The 16,468-nt window shown below is 44.2% G+C and overlaps 1 protein-coding gene and 1 long non-coding RNA gene across 2 annotated transcripts in view; one reads left to right on the plus strand and one right to left on the minus strand.

Annotated features, from left to right (window-relative positions):
* Tsga13 (testis specific 13) overlaps window positions 1-16,468 on the plus strand; it is a 312,864-nt gene that overhangs the window by 85,146 nt on the left and 211,250 nt on the right. The window contains exons 5-7 of the mRNA XM_035450677.1: window positions 5,954-6,003; window positions 7,381-9,497; window positions 12,517-12,862. The gene's annotated coding sequence lies outside the window, so the exon portion shown is untranslated. The remainder of the gene's footprint in view (window positions 1-5,953; window positions 6,004-7,380; window positions 9,498-12,516; window positions 12,863-16,468) is intronic.
* Window positions 11,601-12,539, minus strand: LOC113832856. The gene is made up of 3 exons (XR_004771660.1): window positions 12,394-12,539; window positions 12,017-12,234; window positions 11,601-11,920 (listed from the first exon to the last, which is right to left on the minus strand). It is a non-coding gene; the product is annotated as an uncharacterized LOC113832856 (long non-coding RNA).

The raw sequence follows: 16,468 nt of genomic DNA on the forward strand, positions 1-16,468 counted from the left end.
ACCATGGAAGCTTTGACACCAAGCCAATGAAGATAGAGACACACATGGCGCCTGTGGATTTAGTGAGCACGGGCCCTTCCTCCTTGTTTCATCTGTCTCTTTGATTCTGCATATTCAGACTCATGTCTCCTTGTGTGATGATGCTCTGGACTTGACACCCCTCATTTTCAACCTTGCTATCTTCTTGGTTCCTCTCCTTTACTCGGGGAGGGACCGATCTGTTTGATTGTTCTCTGGATGGCCTTCATGCTGCACCTTCGTTCCCTGTGATATGGCTTGGTAAGTTACCTGCCTTATCTTAAATACAGGGTCGCTTGGTGTTTGTTATGGTTCTCTGCTTGCATTCGGGGTTGTGATGTTACCTGTGGGGTTGCTCTTCTCCTGGGCGGTACTAGCGTGGCCATTACCAGCACCACGGATGCACTGAGTATGTCTGTGACACTCACACCCACAGGAGGAAATACCAGTTAGCACTGCATACCTGTCACAGTTTTCTATTTTGTTCTTGTTGTTTTGAGACTGGGTCTTTCTACATAACCCTGACTATTCAGGAACTCTCTACGTAGACCAGGTTGGCCTCAAACTCACAGGGCCTCTGCCTTCCCCAGTGCTGGGATTAAAGGCGTGCAGCACCACACCTGGCCCTTAGTTTGTTTCATGCTAACACATCCTCTTTTTAATGTGGATCGTGACTTCCAGGTTAATCTCCTCTGGTAGACTTGTGAGACTTCCGTGCCCTTTTTCCTTGCCCTTGAGATTGTGTTCTGTGCACTGCTGTGTCTTTGACCCTAAAACCTCTGCAGACTTACCTTAATTATCTAAAAAATTATTTCATGTGTGCCAATCTTTGCCTGCACGTATGTATGTGTGCACTATGTGTGTGCCATGCCCTCGGAGGCCAAAGAGCATTTGATGCAGTGGAACTAGTCACAGATGAGTCTTACGAGGCCGTGGACACTCTATCCCAGCTCTTTAGTTTATTTTGTTGCAGCAAACTTTGACCTTTTGGTAACTGACTTCTCTTGTTTTCTGCTTGCCATCCCCTGCTCAGCTGTCTTTCTGTTTGAGCTTTGACACTGCTTTCCTGACCAGTAACAAAGAATCATACTTGCCATTTTGAAAGCCCATCCTTTTGTGCTGTGAGATCTCACTATTTGGCAGCACAGAGGAGGTAAGCTGGTCAGTTTAGTGCTTATCACATAAGGCTGAGGCCCTGGATTTGAATCTAGCCCCCACGGAGAAAGCCAGGCAAGGCAGCATGGATCTGTAACTTTATCGCTAGCACTGTGGGGCAGAGACGGGAAAATCCCTGACAAGCTAATGTAACCTTATCAGTTGAGCACAAACTTCAGTAAGAGAAACTGTCCCCAGAATGAATGAATGAATGAATGAATGAATGAATGAATGAATGGCCATGAGTGTTAGAAAGACGCCTGACAGTGACCTCTGGTCTCTACCGGCCCACGTGCACATGCACATACACATGAACATATGTGTCCCCCATGTAAAGATTTGCTATTAAGTAATTTTAAGAAAATACTTCTGCATTAATTTTCATAATTTTTATATTGAAATGTACAGTTCCTCAGAAACATAACTGTGGTGGTGCTCTGATCTCAAAAAATCCACCCTCCCACCCTATAAGTGGTCAGATCCAGGGATCACATGGTAGGGTCTTCCTTAACTGGTCCTCTCCTTGCTTGGTGTCAAACACTCCAGAGAGACACCTCCTGGCCAAAATGTAGTATTGCATTGCTGTTCTCATCTCGAATTTACCATAGGACCTTAACGTTTTGTAGTATGTGGATACATTTTATACTAGAATGTGCTGATGCTTCCTGCCTAAGCCCCTCAAACATACTTTCCATATATAGTGCATGTCTGATGAACCTAATAAGTATTCCGTATCTTTGAATTTGGTTCAAGGAATAGGGGTGTAATGGAGAAAAGGATTTCATGATAAAACACTAGTCCTGGCCTTCCTACATGTTCAGTGGGGCTACAAAATAATTGTGCAGTAACTATTTCTCAGGCCTGGGTCATTTAAAAGATTTTGAAAGGGGTAAGGAGTAACTCACTTCTCCACGACAGAGTAAGAGCTTATTTTTTAGGTGGTTTAGTTTTATTGCATGAGAGATGCATTTGTTCCCATTTACAAACTTTGCAATGAAAGAATAGAGCCAGAGACAGAGAGTTGGTTCAGTGATTAAGAGCACAAGCTGCTTAAAAGGGTCCAGGTTTGCATCCAGCCCCCACATGGCTGCTCACAACCACCGCTGACTACTCCTTAGGCATGAGATGTGCTCACACAGGCAGAATACTCATACATAAAGAAAATTTAAACATCAAAACAAAATTCTAGAATAGAAATCCAGGGTACTTACAGTTTGCTTCAGAGCCCCAGTAGAAACAACATGGTGGCTTCTGAGCAAGTTCTTACTGAGGACAGAACCAGGCTCAGTTCAAAAGACAAAATAAATGATTATGCACTTCCTAAGGGTATATACTATGTCCATAACAGATTTTAAGGACTACCATGTACAAAATTGTTCTTTAATTTGAACTAAGCTAGTAGTAACCCACCTGCCTTTGAGAAATATCCTGAAGTTTGTAGGTAACTGTTAAGAGCTTTGGCTGGAATATTTCTCTTGTTGCTTGAAAATAAGATTTTTCACCTTTTTGCTAACCTGTCCTTTGTATAGTTTTCTACAAATAAGTGAAGGGAAGTTGGTAGGAAAATGCCAGAATGTGTGTTCGTCCCTGTAGGCAGCATCCCTGAGCAAGCAAGATGGAACTCAGTGTGGGCCTACCTGCCATGTGTCCTCATGCCGTCTCTGTCCCTCTTCAGTAGGTAAGCTTTGTGTCACTGGCCGGAAATTGCAGTGGCTTTAGAGAGTGGCAGACGTGGGGAGATAGAGCTGTTGGCCTAAGGGAACATAAAATGATGCATTTGTGTTTTGTAACCTCAGACACGAAGAACATGTGTTTGAAAATATGTCTTTCACTTTTCCTGTCTTCCTGGCTATCGTCCTGTGAAGCTGTTCCTTTTGTCAGGGCCCCTTGATTGATCTGAGAGAAGCCGGTGTCCAAGCTTAAATGAGTCTAGAAGGGAGGTAACCAGAGGTGAGGTAGTGTATTCCAGAGGCTGGTTTTGAACCCGGGGCTGAATGCCAAAGCATCTCTGTTGATATGGTGTGCACATTAATTGTGGTCAGCAAATGGCCACTGTTACTGCCAGGCCCAAGACAGGGTGCTGCCAAAACTGCAGAAGGAAGTTGTTGCATTTGTCTCCTGTAGTTAGGGATTTTGATCTGCTTTGCATTTTCTGGATGTATATGACGAAGAAAATAATAATGTTAGGCTAGGGAAATGGCTCGGTCACAGGTGTGCCTTCTATGCAGGCATGAGAACCTGAGTTCACATCTTCGGATATCCATGTGAAAAGCTAGCTGTATGACTGTCACCATAGCACTGGGTGGTGAGGGACAGACAGAAGGATCCCCAGGGCTCTTGGTCCAACCAGTCTAGCCAATCCCATGAGCTCCTGGTTAAGTGAGAGCCCTGCCCCCAAAATAGGTGCAGAGTAACTGAAAAAGGCATCTGGTGTCAAAATCTGGCTTCCCATGCACGTGCACACACGTGCTCTGCATACACACAACACAAAACAGTAACTAATTTTCAAAGTTAAGTAAGTAATCATGTTTCATTTGGTGAGTCCCACATGCTAAGCATCAGCTGAAAGCATAAGTCGAGGACCTACTGCCATTCAGTCTAATGCTTACAACATCAGAAAGCCAGGTGAGCAAAGGCTGAAATACACTTTTCTATCCTTGCTGAGAATCGTGTGGCAAGCAGGGCCTCATTGGAACCTCATGCTCTTTGGGTCCAAATAATACTGAAGCACTATTTGCAGTTTTAAGGAGCTTCTCATTTTACAAGGGGGTGAGCTGTGGTGACCAAAGAAAGTAGAGGGTATAATAGAATAACACAGTGACCCAAGCTCTCTGCAGTTTCGAGCACTTTAATAATTTTGGTGTTAGAAGTTCTAAAGTGAATACTTGGAAATTGTACTCCACATTTAGTTATCAGATAGAGTAATTAAGAGTACCTTTTCCAAACGAACCTCTTGTATGTACCAGGGTGTGTCTGTTTCAGTGCTTCAGGTATGGCCATATCAGGGATTATTAGGAAGATAGGAGATGGACATACAAGCACTGGGCCAGTGTGTGTGTATGTATGTGTGTATGTGTATGTATGTATGTATGTATGCACAATGTTTAGTTGTCCCTGTTTTTTACATCAATGGATACTGTGTAAGGGCTCCAGTTTCTCATCTCTTTTCTGTCGTTGTCGTCGTCTTCTTTTTTTTTATTTTTAAATAGTAACCCTCCTAAAAGGTAGGAGGAGATAGCCTACTGTGGTTTGTTTTGTTTTGAAACAGAGTATGTAAACTAGGCTGGCCTGGATCTCAGAGCTGCCTTGCCTTGCTCTGCCTCCTAGTGCTGGGATTGAAGGTGTGCTTCACCTCACCCAGTTCCCACTGTGATTTTGATTTGCATTTTCTTGCAAACCAGTAATGTTGAAAATCTATTCATGTGCATCACGGTCATATTTGTATGTCTTCTTTGGAGAAATGCCTGCTTTAGAAATGAGATTGTTTTGCTGCTGGGCCTTGGGCACCCCTTACCTGCTCTGTGTGACTGTCAGATACGTGACTGACAGCTGCCTTACCCAAGCCCTAGGGTCTCCTCCACAGCCCCGCCTCCTGTGCCATGCTGACCTGCTTCACTTGCTCTGATCCTGCTTGTCCGGTTTTGCTCTTGTTACTTGTGCTTTCGTCATACTCGTCATACTCGAGAAAGCCTGCCTAGATGGAATGGCGTAGCACTTTCCCTGTATTTTCTCCAAATAATGACATGCATTCAGTTGTTTAAGTCTTTGGCCCATTTATATTCACTTTAATTTTGAAAATCACATTGTATGTGTTTGCTGTATATGAGTGTGCACTCCATGTACTCTTATGCAGTGCTGTACAGGTGTGGGGGTCAGAAGATGGCTCACAGGGCTAGGTGTACTCTGGTCCTGGGGACGGAGCTCAGATTGTCAGGCTTGGCAGAAGGCACCTTTCCTCCATTCACCTGCCTCACCAACCCATGGGACACATTATCTTGTAGGGTGTATGACAGATCAGTTTTATTTTTCATGTTCTCAGCACTGTTCATCTAGGGGCCTGTTCTTTTGGATGTCTGAGTTGTCTTTGTCAGGATCCGTTGGCTGTACACAGGGGTGTATCTTCCAGTGATTGTGTCTGTTTTAATGACACCATACTGCTTTAATCACTATAGCTTTATAGTGTATTTAAAAGTCAGGTAGCATTGTCCCTCCCTTCTTGTTCTTTCTGTTTGGACTGTTGCAGAATCTTTATCTTACCTTAAGAATTTGAGGATACATTTTGCTAAAAAATGCCATCCGGATTTATTTTACGGTTTTAAGACATGCTATTGACTTTGTGAGTATCCACTCAGATCCTAGTTCACTGGTTTTTCCACTTTGCCAGCTTGAGGGCAGGAAGGACAGAGGCCCACCCTCATCCTCCGACAATGAAGGCTTTGTGAGCTGCTTTCAAACCTGGAGCAGCTTCCTCCTTTAACAATAGCTCCTCCCTTAAATGTTCCCTGTCCTCCTAGTTCTGCACACTCTTCCTCAGCTCCAAAAACACTGCCCTCATTTCTGTACTCTAGGGAGGCCTCAGCCAGACTCTTAATATAAGCGAGCGCAGCTGGCTACAAAGTTGGTAGCTATGCTGTTTTTCCTGGCATAAATGCAAGGGGTTTGTGATGGTGGTTTTTGTTTGGAGACAGGGTCTTATGGGGACCTCAGGCCTGCCCCGTTCGTGTCAGTTAAAAGAAAAGAAGCTTAATTGCCACATTGGAGGTTCTCCTCTCTTCTGCAGGCTGTCTTGCAAAAAAATAACGCTCCTGTCTCAGCTCAGGAAGCGGGCAGGTAAGTGGACGAGAAGAATGAGTAGCAGCAGCATCGCAAAAGTCCCCACATGCCACTTGCAGCAAGGGTCACATTTCTCCCAAGGGTATCTTTCTCAGAAGCAGGTTAGCCATATTAGTACATAATTGAATCATCCTTTTATTTCTTGCAACCACAGTGTGTGCCTCAGTCAATGTCAATTGTACTGGTTTCAGATACACTGTGTATTTCGTAGAAATGAACAGCTCAGTCTGTTCATTAAGAGAAATAACTTTAAAATACCAAAAAATCATTTTACTGATGGATAGGTAAAGTCATCTTTCCTGCCTCTTCTGTGAATTAACAGTCAAAAGTAAACAGTATTATTCAAGGAAGATTTTAACAGTGCTCTGTCTGAACTGTGTGTTGTAAAAGGAGAATTACTTTTATTAGTTTTTAAGTCACCTAGAGACTCTGTGGAAAGACATAAGAAAGTGTGGGACAACACGGTCACCGCAGTTTAGCCCCAGATTTTATTCAAGGGTTTCATGACATTTACAAATACCCTAAACTGTTCTGAAATCCTCTATGTGACAGTGTGTAAACCAGCCAAATATATTAATCTTGATAACTTTTATTTTTAAAGATACTTGGTTTCTTGGGGGGGGGGGCTGGGGACAAAGTTGCTTGCATGATAAAAATCTGCAGTTACAGTTAAGTGTCAGACGAAGACCTGAGTACTGCTTTCCTTTGCTAGTAGTATTGACTACTTCAGCTCACATGATGCAAGAAGGGCTCTCCCGTAGCTGTCTTCTCACTGTTTGTACTAGGTACTTGTCATTGGGATCAGACACTCAGGAGAAGCAGCTTAAGGGAGGAAGGAATTACTGTGTCTCACAGTTGAAAGGGACACAGTCCATCATGGCTTGAAGGCATGCAAGTGTTGCTAGTGTATGGCTCAGGACTCCTTGCATCTCAGCATCTCCAGGAGCTAGTGCACAAGCAGGGCGTGCCCACCCATCACAGCAGCCCACTTCCTCCAGTGAGGCCTCACCTTTTAAAGGTTCCACAGTTTTTCAGAACAGCTCTCTCTATCCAGTATTCATTAAGCATTCAACATATGAGCATGTGGGGTAACACTTCACACCCAAATTATAACCTTTAAACTGCAGTTTGAGTGGTGCTGAAAAAGTAAGGTTCTTACCCAAGGGTCTGAGTCTGAGGACTCAACGCTGCCAACAATAGTGTTGAGTCTTACATCTGTATAAGACCCTGTTATAAAACATGCTGGGTAACCTGAAGGCAGCAAGGAGGTTGCATGGGCAAATAGTTGTGTCCCATGTCATTTCATGTTTTCATGAATCGTAACTGTATACCCATCACACGGTGCTAGACCTGCGATTCTCTCTGAGCCTGTAGGAAGCTCATGAGGTTCCCAGTCAGGATGCAAAGACCGAGGCAGCCCTGGAGCTCCAGATACCCAGCCCAGAAGTCACATCACCAGCATGTCAATGGCTTGTGGACATAGTCATGGGATAAGAATGGACGTTAATACAGAGTTAAGGACCAACACTGCAGCTGACTCCTTCCTTCTCTCTGTGATGTGAGTAAGAAGCCACATTTATTGCAGAAAGGTAAGGGATTCGGTCGCTGCATTTCAGTCTGCAGCACAGAGAAAGGTGGATGTGCTGTTAGCGCTTCTGGGAAGAGTGGTGCATGCGCCCTGGGGCATGAAACATAAAGAAGTGAGGCTAGACCTGAGGTAGCTTAGGTTTTCTTTCTCGCAGCGTCAGCACAATTGTGCCGCTGGTGGCTCTGCGACTAAAAGCATGTCTTGAGATGCTAAACTCCATGACTCAAACTACATAGCGGGCAGCTGACTTAATTTTTTTTGTGTGTTGTTTATCTGTAAAACAAACAATGTTAGTGTCATCTTTATTGGACTACTGAGAAGATGAAGGGAGTCAGTGGTATGTCCAATGTATAGAACATTCTGTGGCACATAGCACGTACTGTGTGATAGCTGCCATAACTGTAATTTAATCCTGCTTAATAATTCACAATTAACACTATGTAATGGAATTGAAGTAGATTTTTCTTGTTGGGTTTTTTGTTGGAGTTTTTTGTTTGTTTTGTGTTTTGTTTGTTTTTTAGCTTCATCTTCTCTTAACATCCACTAGGGAGAATTTATACAGGGTGATTGACTGAATAATGACTTAGAAGATACCTTTAGGATCAGCGTTTAGCATAGTGTAACTTGGTTTATGGATTAGTTCCCAAGATAAGAAGGATGGCATAGTTCAGTTCTAATTAATTCTACAGGTGATACACCCACTTCATTTCAAGCATAATTTCCAGCCTTTGATAGTAGACCATTTTCTTTCCCAGAAAGGATTGGATTTACAACGTGGGAAAGTACATGCCACACACACGCAGTTACGTGAGAGTGATGAGCGCCAGCCTTTTTATTCTGTTTTGTTTCCTTTTCTAAAAGTGCTGCTTACATTACAAATGGGTTACTGCATGGTTTGAAGAACCCTCCGTTAGATCACAGACTGGCTTCACAGGGCTCCAAAGGAGCAAGATTGAAGAAAAATATAGCTGCCTTCCTTTCCCTAAGCCCCCTGCTGGCAGAACTGGAAATCTACCACTCCACACTCACACTAGGTCCATTAATCATTTTCATAAGTAATTTAAAATTAGCAATGCTAATAGTAAAAGATTTTTCAGATGACAGTCTCCTAACTCCCTCCCCTAGAGAGTCTTACAGGAGGACCGAGACCTGAAGAGTCCTCGGCTCTACTGGGCTGCCCAAGGCTCTGGCCTGTGCCTGTTGAACCAGCCCCATGCCTGTGGGAAGTTTGCCTCTGCTCATCGTCGGACACCACAAGGCTGACCACACTGCATGACACCATTCTGAACCCTGCCCCATGCTCTCACCATCTGAGTCACCAGCCAGACCAAATAGCTACTTCCCTGGAAGATTGACAACCAGCTTCTTACCAAGCTTACCATACAAGAGCCTTCCCAGATTGCTTTGCACACATCTTGGTCACATACGTGGCCATTCAGCACACCTGTGGTCCATTGGTTTCTCCTGGTGCAGGGTGTATGTCCAACACAACCCCTTTCTGCTGGACTTGGAGGAATTTGACCACTGTTCCCTCTCTCCCTGATGACCTTTCAAGCCATAGTGTTGTTGATCCCGTATATATGGAGTAGGTATACATATTCCATCTGCATTTTAAGTCTCTGTCTTCTCCTAAGAACAGTCATCAGTAAACTGAGGAAGTTTCCCAGCCCTAGTGACTAAACCTTCCTACATTTGCATATAGACAGCTGAAGGTCATTCTTTGCATGCTTCTCCACTGCTGACCCGCATTGCACCACAGATTCACACCTGCTCTTCACAACTCTTCACAGAACATTGTGCACACATCATGAGTGAAGTCAGCTCCGTGGAATGCCCTGGATCCCCGAGAGTCATTAGAAGCACTGTTCCTAAGGGAAGACGAACTCCAATCCTAAACCAATAGGTAATAATAATCTTTTTTTAAATCATTATTAGTCCCTTAGTGAGTCTAATTTATGAATTGAAGTTTATCATCCAAATGTATGCAAAGGAGAAAGTTCATTGTGCATTGGGTGTTTTGTACTCGCTGAGGTTTCAGGTAGCCACTGAGAGTCTCAGAATGTGTCCCATGATTAAGGGCAGCCTTTTTAGATGCTGTTAACTGTGCTAGAATGTTTCCTCGTCATTTGCAGGGCAAAACTAAAAAATCAGAATCATAGGAAAATAGTGATTGAAGCATGAATTTGGAAATGCCGCTCATTTAAATGCCCATGTGTATTTGGGATACAGGAATATCAAGTTCTCTCCTGACTTTATTTAGGTAGTGTGTTTTCTGAAAGGGCAGTTGATTATGGAGCTCTGGGGCTTCCCAGATCCAAGCTGGTGGTGGCCCTGGGTGGACTTTGGACATCCATCTCTTCTCACTTTGGGCATTTTTCTGCAATACACTTGACATATAGCCACTTAATCGGGTGAGAGCTATCTTTTTAAAACCAAAAAACAGTACCCAGAAGACAAGAAAGGACTTCCATGTTTCCGTGTTGGCAGAAGCGCTTAGAAATAACCGCCTGTTAGAGATGGCGTTTCGATCTTTGCTCCTAGCCTGACGTGGTATTAAGATCTTTTGGTTAATGATTGCCTAACATTAAGTTCCCCTTTGCCTTTGACTCTCAGATGTGTGTGCTTGAGCCTGATGCTTGTAGTAAGTCAGCCTCCCACTCAGCCATGCACTGGTTAAGAGCAAGGGCACATCCTTAAAAAGATGTCAGGTGATTTCGTTGTTGTGGAGGTCACAGTGTATGCTTTGCAAGTGAAGACAGTTCGGCATCCCTGGGCAATATCTTGTGGGTCTGTTTTTGTGTAAAGGGCCTATCCTTCACAGAAAGACAATTACATAGTACAGGGCCTAATAGATTAACTCACTAGCAAATAAAAATTAAGTATATACATATCTGAGTTGAGATGTAATGAGCTCTCGTGCATCAAGATGGTGTTGGTATACATTTTGAAACATGTCTTGACAAAAGTTTGTTTCTAAAATGATCTTAAACTTATGCTAGGGGTAAGGCTGACTAGGAGTGCAGGTGGAGATGATAGTTCTAGTGTTTGGGTTGGCGCCTGTCAAAGGTGTGGCAGAGCTCTGAAGTTCAATGCAGTAGGTAGGGTATTTGTCTGAGATTGGACCTGAGATTTGACCTGCATTAAAAGAAAAAAACTAGGCATGCCTCAGTCTGAGACATAAAGGCATACGGAGGATACATTGATAGTTTAAAGAAGTATCAAAAGAGTTTGGCTGTACCACCTCAGGGGTGATATGCATTAACAGGGATAAGCCAGAAGGGCTGGTGTCTTCTGTTGCACTGCGGCAACCAAGGGTGTTCTCCTGCTGTTGATACGGTGCAGTGGGCCTTCACCTGAGATGCTATTTGGGGAATGAAAGGGATTTCGATGCTAAAATGAAGTTCAAGAATCTCTGTTCTGACACAGCCAAATTTAACTATTAGGCAAAATACTGGCAACACCAAAAAGAGCTCCATAAGTAGAGAGTACAAAGTTAAGTGTTAGCTTCCTTCCTATTTGTGTCCGAATGTCCCAGCAGATAATGATCCTGACACAAAAAAGGGCATTTGAAGAACCTATTCATGTATTCTCAGTTGGGCTCCCCATTCAGAGAGTATGGGAACATGCAGAGGAATGAAACACTCTTGGAGGGGGTGGGGAGAAAGTTTTCATACTTCACATTTCATAAAATTCTTAAGTCCGTGTTGTAAAGACGAGATTTCCCCAGTATTTCCCCAGGACTGAAATAAAGTGGTTAAGATGAAGGAGAGCTGTTGGAAAATTCCAAGGTGTTTAGATAGCCGTAGACCTGTAGAAACCAAGAGGGGGCAAAGCTGAGAACTACAAAGTCTGGCTGGAGCCCTGGCTCGGTGGCAGAGAGCGTTGACTCCCTAGGGGACCTATGGTCGCTTTTGGCCTCCGAAGACACCTGTACCCACATGGTACACACAAACTCCTGCAGGCACACACACAAAACACACAAAAAATTTGACTTACAGGAAGGTGATGACATTTTAAACATGTCTGTGTTTCTTGATCTCGTTTTAAAGAATCCTTTATGTCCCCAGGGTGCTGGAAGTAGTTAGGTACTCAAGACCAGCTACCAGCTGTGCAGGGAATGCATTCAGGTGCCCCCCCCCATTGCCAGAGTCAGAGAGCTGAGTTGGCGAGTCCATGGGCTACTTTAGAAAGAGTCACTTTATGCTGTAAAGTTCTTGATTGAAAGCCCAAAGTATGATACATCCATCCATATCACTCTCCTCTGCTTGCCTTCACGTTCGCCCGTCGTTTTCTGCAGCCTGCCTTGTTTCCCCAGTTCTCTGTCTCCTAATGTAATGTTCAGATCTAGCATGGGTGATGGGAGTGGACACAGGTAACCCAGTGTCACTCTCTATTTGCTGAAATTACAGTTGGTCAACCTACCTGGAGTTGTCCTGATGCTAAGAATGGAAGAGACGTGACTAAGTAATAAAGGGGGAGAGGAGTGTGCGGTCAACTGTTTAGTTCCATAGACGGGAAAGATGACCCTCACACCTCTAAGTACAGGAGAGTGACCCCCAATTCTTGTCTGAAGAGCACACTCTCGGTCTCCACGGAGGCAGTCTTGACACAGGTAGTTCAAAAACACGTTGAAAGTTGGTCTAAATGGATCAGTTACACAATTGTTCTGTTAGTTTTTCATGTCTTGTTTGTCACCAGGGAAACCAAAAGTTAACATTTCTCTTTGTCAGAATTTGCCGCCACTACAGAGTCCCCCTCCCTACTATGGCCCTGTCCTCTTAGCCTAAGGGTGTGCATACCTTGCCTGTACCTCCATCTGACTCCCAGGCAGTCTGTATAAAGACAGCAAGCTCTGGCATTGGTGTGTGATTCGTTGGTAAATTGCCGGTGTCGACATCCTAATTCTTTTTCGCCTGGTGAAGGAGCCAGATCTCCTGTGGTCGGCTGTGGTTTCCTCTGGGCCGGGGAGAGTGCCACGGAAACAACGAACCCTGTCTAGTTTTGACTCTGCTGGAGCATAGTGCACCCTGCGTCTTCTCCTGAGATGATGGGCTGTGAGGAGCTTACCCGGAGGCTAGCAAATGAGACTTGCACACGCCTCAGCCTCCTGTAGCCAATGGCTTGCTCAGACCACATATATTACCTTGTGCGGTTTCGCTCATCAAGGGGATTCCCGTCTTCAGCAGAACACAGCCTCGAGTCGTCCCTGGCTCCTCCAGAAAAGCAAGGGCACACATCCTGCCCCCAGAAGAACTCAAGGTGTCCCGGGTAAGCAGAAACAGGGGGAATCCTCCTCCCCTAGTTTCGTCTGGTGGATTTGGGGTTTTAGGGAAATGTGTCCTTTCTGAAGAGCTTAGAACTGCTTTCCTTGTGCTTTTCTACCCAACTGCTCCTCAGCGTTTCCCTGTCTCACCCTCTTCATGTGTAATCCACCCTCTCTGAGTTGTACTTTCAGTTTCAAGGTTTAAATTACAGTATTCCTCTTTTTTCCTGCATCTAAAATGTTTTTAGCTAACTAAGTAGTCATAGTTGCTCAGTTACTAATTATGCCTAGGTTCCCGGTTCTAAACCAGAGGCCCACAGTTTAGGAAGTGCTTTCACAGGTAGGCAGAGGAGAAATCTCCTTGCGCTTGGTTTGTGAAACAGTAAATGAGGGTAGCGTGTCTGTCAGGCATCCTTCTCAAAGGCCAACCTCAGAAACGACACCACTGGATCTGATGAAGGCAAGATCTCTCTCCCCATCTGTTGATCTGTTTTCTGTTGGCCGAACCAGCTCATCTCTTGTCTCTAGGCGTGTGGTTTGCTGTGTGTACATTCAGAGCAGTGGCATTTTTCTAGAAGTGACTAAGGCTTCTTGGATGAATTCTGTCTTTGAAAGAGGTGGTTGGATTGCATCAGAGAAGCATTTACAGTAAATGGCTCCCCCTTCCTGTGCTGACCACATGTGAAAGAGTGCTTTAATTCTTGTTTTGAGGAAGCGAGAGCCCCAGAGCTGTGTGAAAACTCCCTAGTCTCGTCAATTAGCCAGATTTGAATCTGAGAATTTTTCAAATTGGAATCACTCTGTGATCCTAAATAAATGTCGAAGGAGAGCAAGCTTTCCAAGTTCAGTTTGGAGCAACTGATGGTTCTGGCTTCAGAAAGAGGAAGTAGATACAGTAAATGACGTAAATCTAAGCTAACTTCTTCCTGGCCATTTTGTGTTAAGTTCATCTGTTTCTTGGACATGTTGATGCTTGGACCTTGGGGCACTAATTCTCAGCGAAAGCCTGTAGGTCTTTGCCAGGGTTCTCGGGAAGTGGGATTTCCCCCAGTGGAAATGTGCGAGGGTACTTTGTTTATGCGATAAGGGTATTTTAAGGGGCTAGCCCCATACAGAAAAACTTGCCCGCTATCCCGCATGACTTAACCTTAGGTGTTCATGTAAGGAAAAGTTGGTAATTTCCTGAGACTAGACTTAACGCCAGTTTTTTTTGTTTTGTTTTTTTTTTTAAGAAAACTAAACCATTTTGCATTTTCTTAGAGTGTACCCACTCTCTGTTGTCTAACAGTGCCTCACCCTTTTATCTGACTACTTGTTTAAAAAAATTTACAATTGCATTTATTTGTATGCCCACATGCTGCGCACGTGTGGAGGTCAAAGGACAGTGTGCAGAAATCAGGTCTTGTTTTCCACCTCATGCTGAGTGCTCATGTGGAAATCAAGATGGCAGACTCTGAGGTCTTAAATCCAAGTAAATTACAAGGGCCTGTTTCATTGTACAGTTTAATATATAATTTAATTTATAATTCCTTATATATTGAAATAAGAGTATTTCGATTATACACTTCTTTTCCCTTTTATGTTGGCTCTAGAGGATTGCCTTCGGCTTTTTAAAAGCTGCCTACACAATAGTTAATATTACTGTTGAATTTTATTTCGGAATAGTACCACATGACATGATTTTATTCTAGTTTTATAAAAAGGTGGCTTTGAGAGCTCCGGTCATGGCCCACTGGGTAAAGTGGAGAGGAGTACACACTGTCATGCCATAGTGCTCCTGTGGAAACTCGGGTCCCAGCTAGCCTGGCACACAGAGAGACAAATAACAAGAGACCCTGTCTCAATCAATGTTGAGGACCTATACCGAGGTTGTTCTTTATCAGTACCTTTGTGCCCGTATTCACACTCATGAACATTTGTGCACACACACACACCTGTGCACAAGCACACATGCTGGCTCTAATTTTTTAAAGAGGGCTCTGTGCTGAGTAGGGTTTTAAAACACTGATTGATCCCACTGCTCTTGCTGCTTTAGAAGGGAGGGCAGTGTGAAGAGGGCACTCCCCCTGTGCCTGAGGTGCTCGTCTTCTTGTGCCGCCTTCCCAGTGGGCTTTCTGGACCTGTGTATTTTATTCTTTCCAGAGCTCACTTGATCTTTAGCCTGTTCCCTTTCTGTAAAAAAGGAAAAACAGGTATGAAAGGAAGTTTACTTACCATGGTGCAAACTAGCCAGGAGTTAAAAATAGACCCAGGTTTTCTTGCTATGGGACAATGTGTCCCTGCCTTCTGAACCTGTTCTGTGTGTGCTGTTTGCACTTGAGACAGCCCTGTCAGCCTCGATCACCATAGGGAAGGTACTGACGATACAGTACATTGACCTCTCAGCGTCACAGCCGAGGGTTAGGCTGACCAGCAAAGTGTTCCTTAGTGCTTGCTCGTGGGCCTGTGACTTTTAATTTTCTGGGCCTCTTATTTCAATGCTGTCTTGATATTGTATGGATGTGATTATTATTTCTCAAAGAATTTTGGGTTATTCATGAAAGTTTTTCTTTCTTTCTAGAAAAGAAACTCTTTGCTGTCTTATATTTTTCTATTGCTCCCAGGGTCTTTTTGTTGTTTATCTTGGTTTCTTGATACTTGGGTCTCTCTCCCTCTCTCGTGTTTCCTTCTGACTAGACACTGGGGGAGGGGGACCCCAATGCTGTGCTATTGGAAAGCTGCTAAGAATTGGGATGAGGACTTCATTTGGGGGTTCTCCTAGACACATTAGCAGTTGAGTCCCCATGAAGCTTAGAGAATTGCCTCCCTATTTTCATTTTGGGGGGGTGCGACTGAGGTCTGTTCTTCCTTATAAGCACAGGAAGTGGGCATGGGAGGAACACGTGTATGATTCCAGACATTGCTGCTGCTTCCTTTCCGTTCTTGTCATCATTTCTGGCTCTCACCGCACTTGCTTTCTTTGAACTTGAAACCCTATAGGGTTCTCCTGAATAAAGCTACTTGGCCCTCCTCAGTGTCTCTCAGACACTGAGTTCAGGCTTTGAGCTGCCTCTGCTTAGCATATTGGGTCCCATTTTACCCTCCAGACATTTGAGCAAAGCTCTCAGGTTCTTGTCTGTGAGTATGGGGCAGGCAGGGCTGTATGCATGAGTGCCATGCATCTACTGGCGTGCTTAGTTACAGAGAGGGAACCAAGAGAAACAGCAAAAATACCTCTCAGTGAATGGAATTGGATTTTTCCTGTAGCATACCACCGTCTTAAAATGGCAAGACCTTCACCCGATGATTTATTAGAATTAAATCTGAACAATTGAGTCAAAAAAATAAGGTTAGCCAGATGGTAGTTTTTTGTTACCGTGGAAAGAGTTTGGCTCATGGTTCTGGTTTAGTCCGTCTGCCTGTTGTTTGGGACCAGTGTTGAAGCAACATGGTTGTGGAATTGCTGACTCGAGGGTAGTTGGGAAGTGAAAGGAGAAAATCCTTCATGAGCTCATGCCCAGTGACCTAATTTCCGCCTGCCAGACCCCACCCCCTAAAGGTTCTGTCTACCACTTGATACCAAGGACTTGGGACCAAGCCTTCAAGATCGTGGAGGGCTTCAGGATGCATTT

This window comes from Cricetulus griseus (assembly GCF_003668045.3).
Source record: "Cricetulus griseus strain 17A/GY chromosome 1 unlocalized genomic scaffold, alternate assembly CriGri-PICRH-1.0 chr1_0, whole genome shotgun sequence".
Classification (NCBI taxonomy): Eukaryota; Metazoa; Chordata; class Mammalia; order Rodentia; family Cricetidae; genus Cricetulus; species Cricetulus griseus.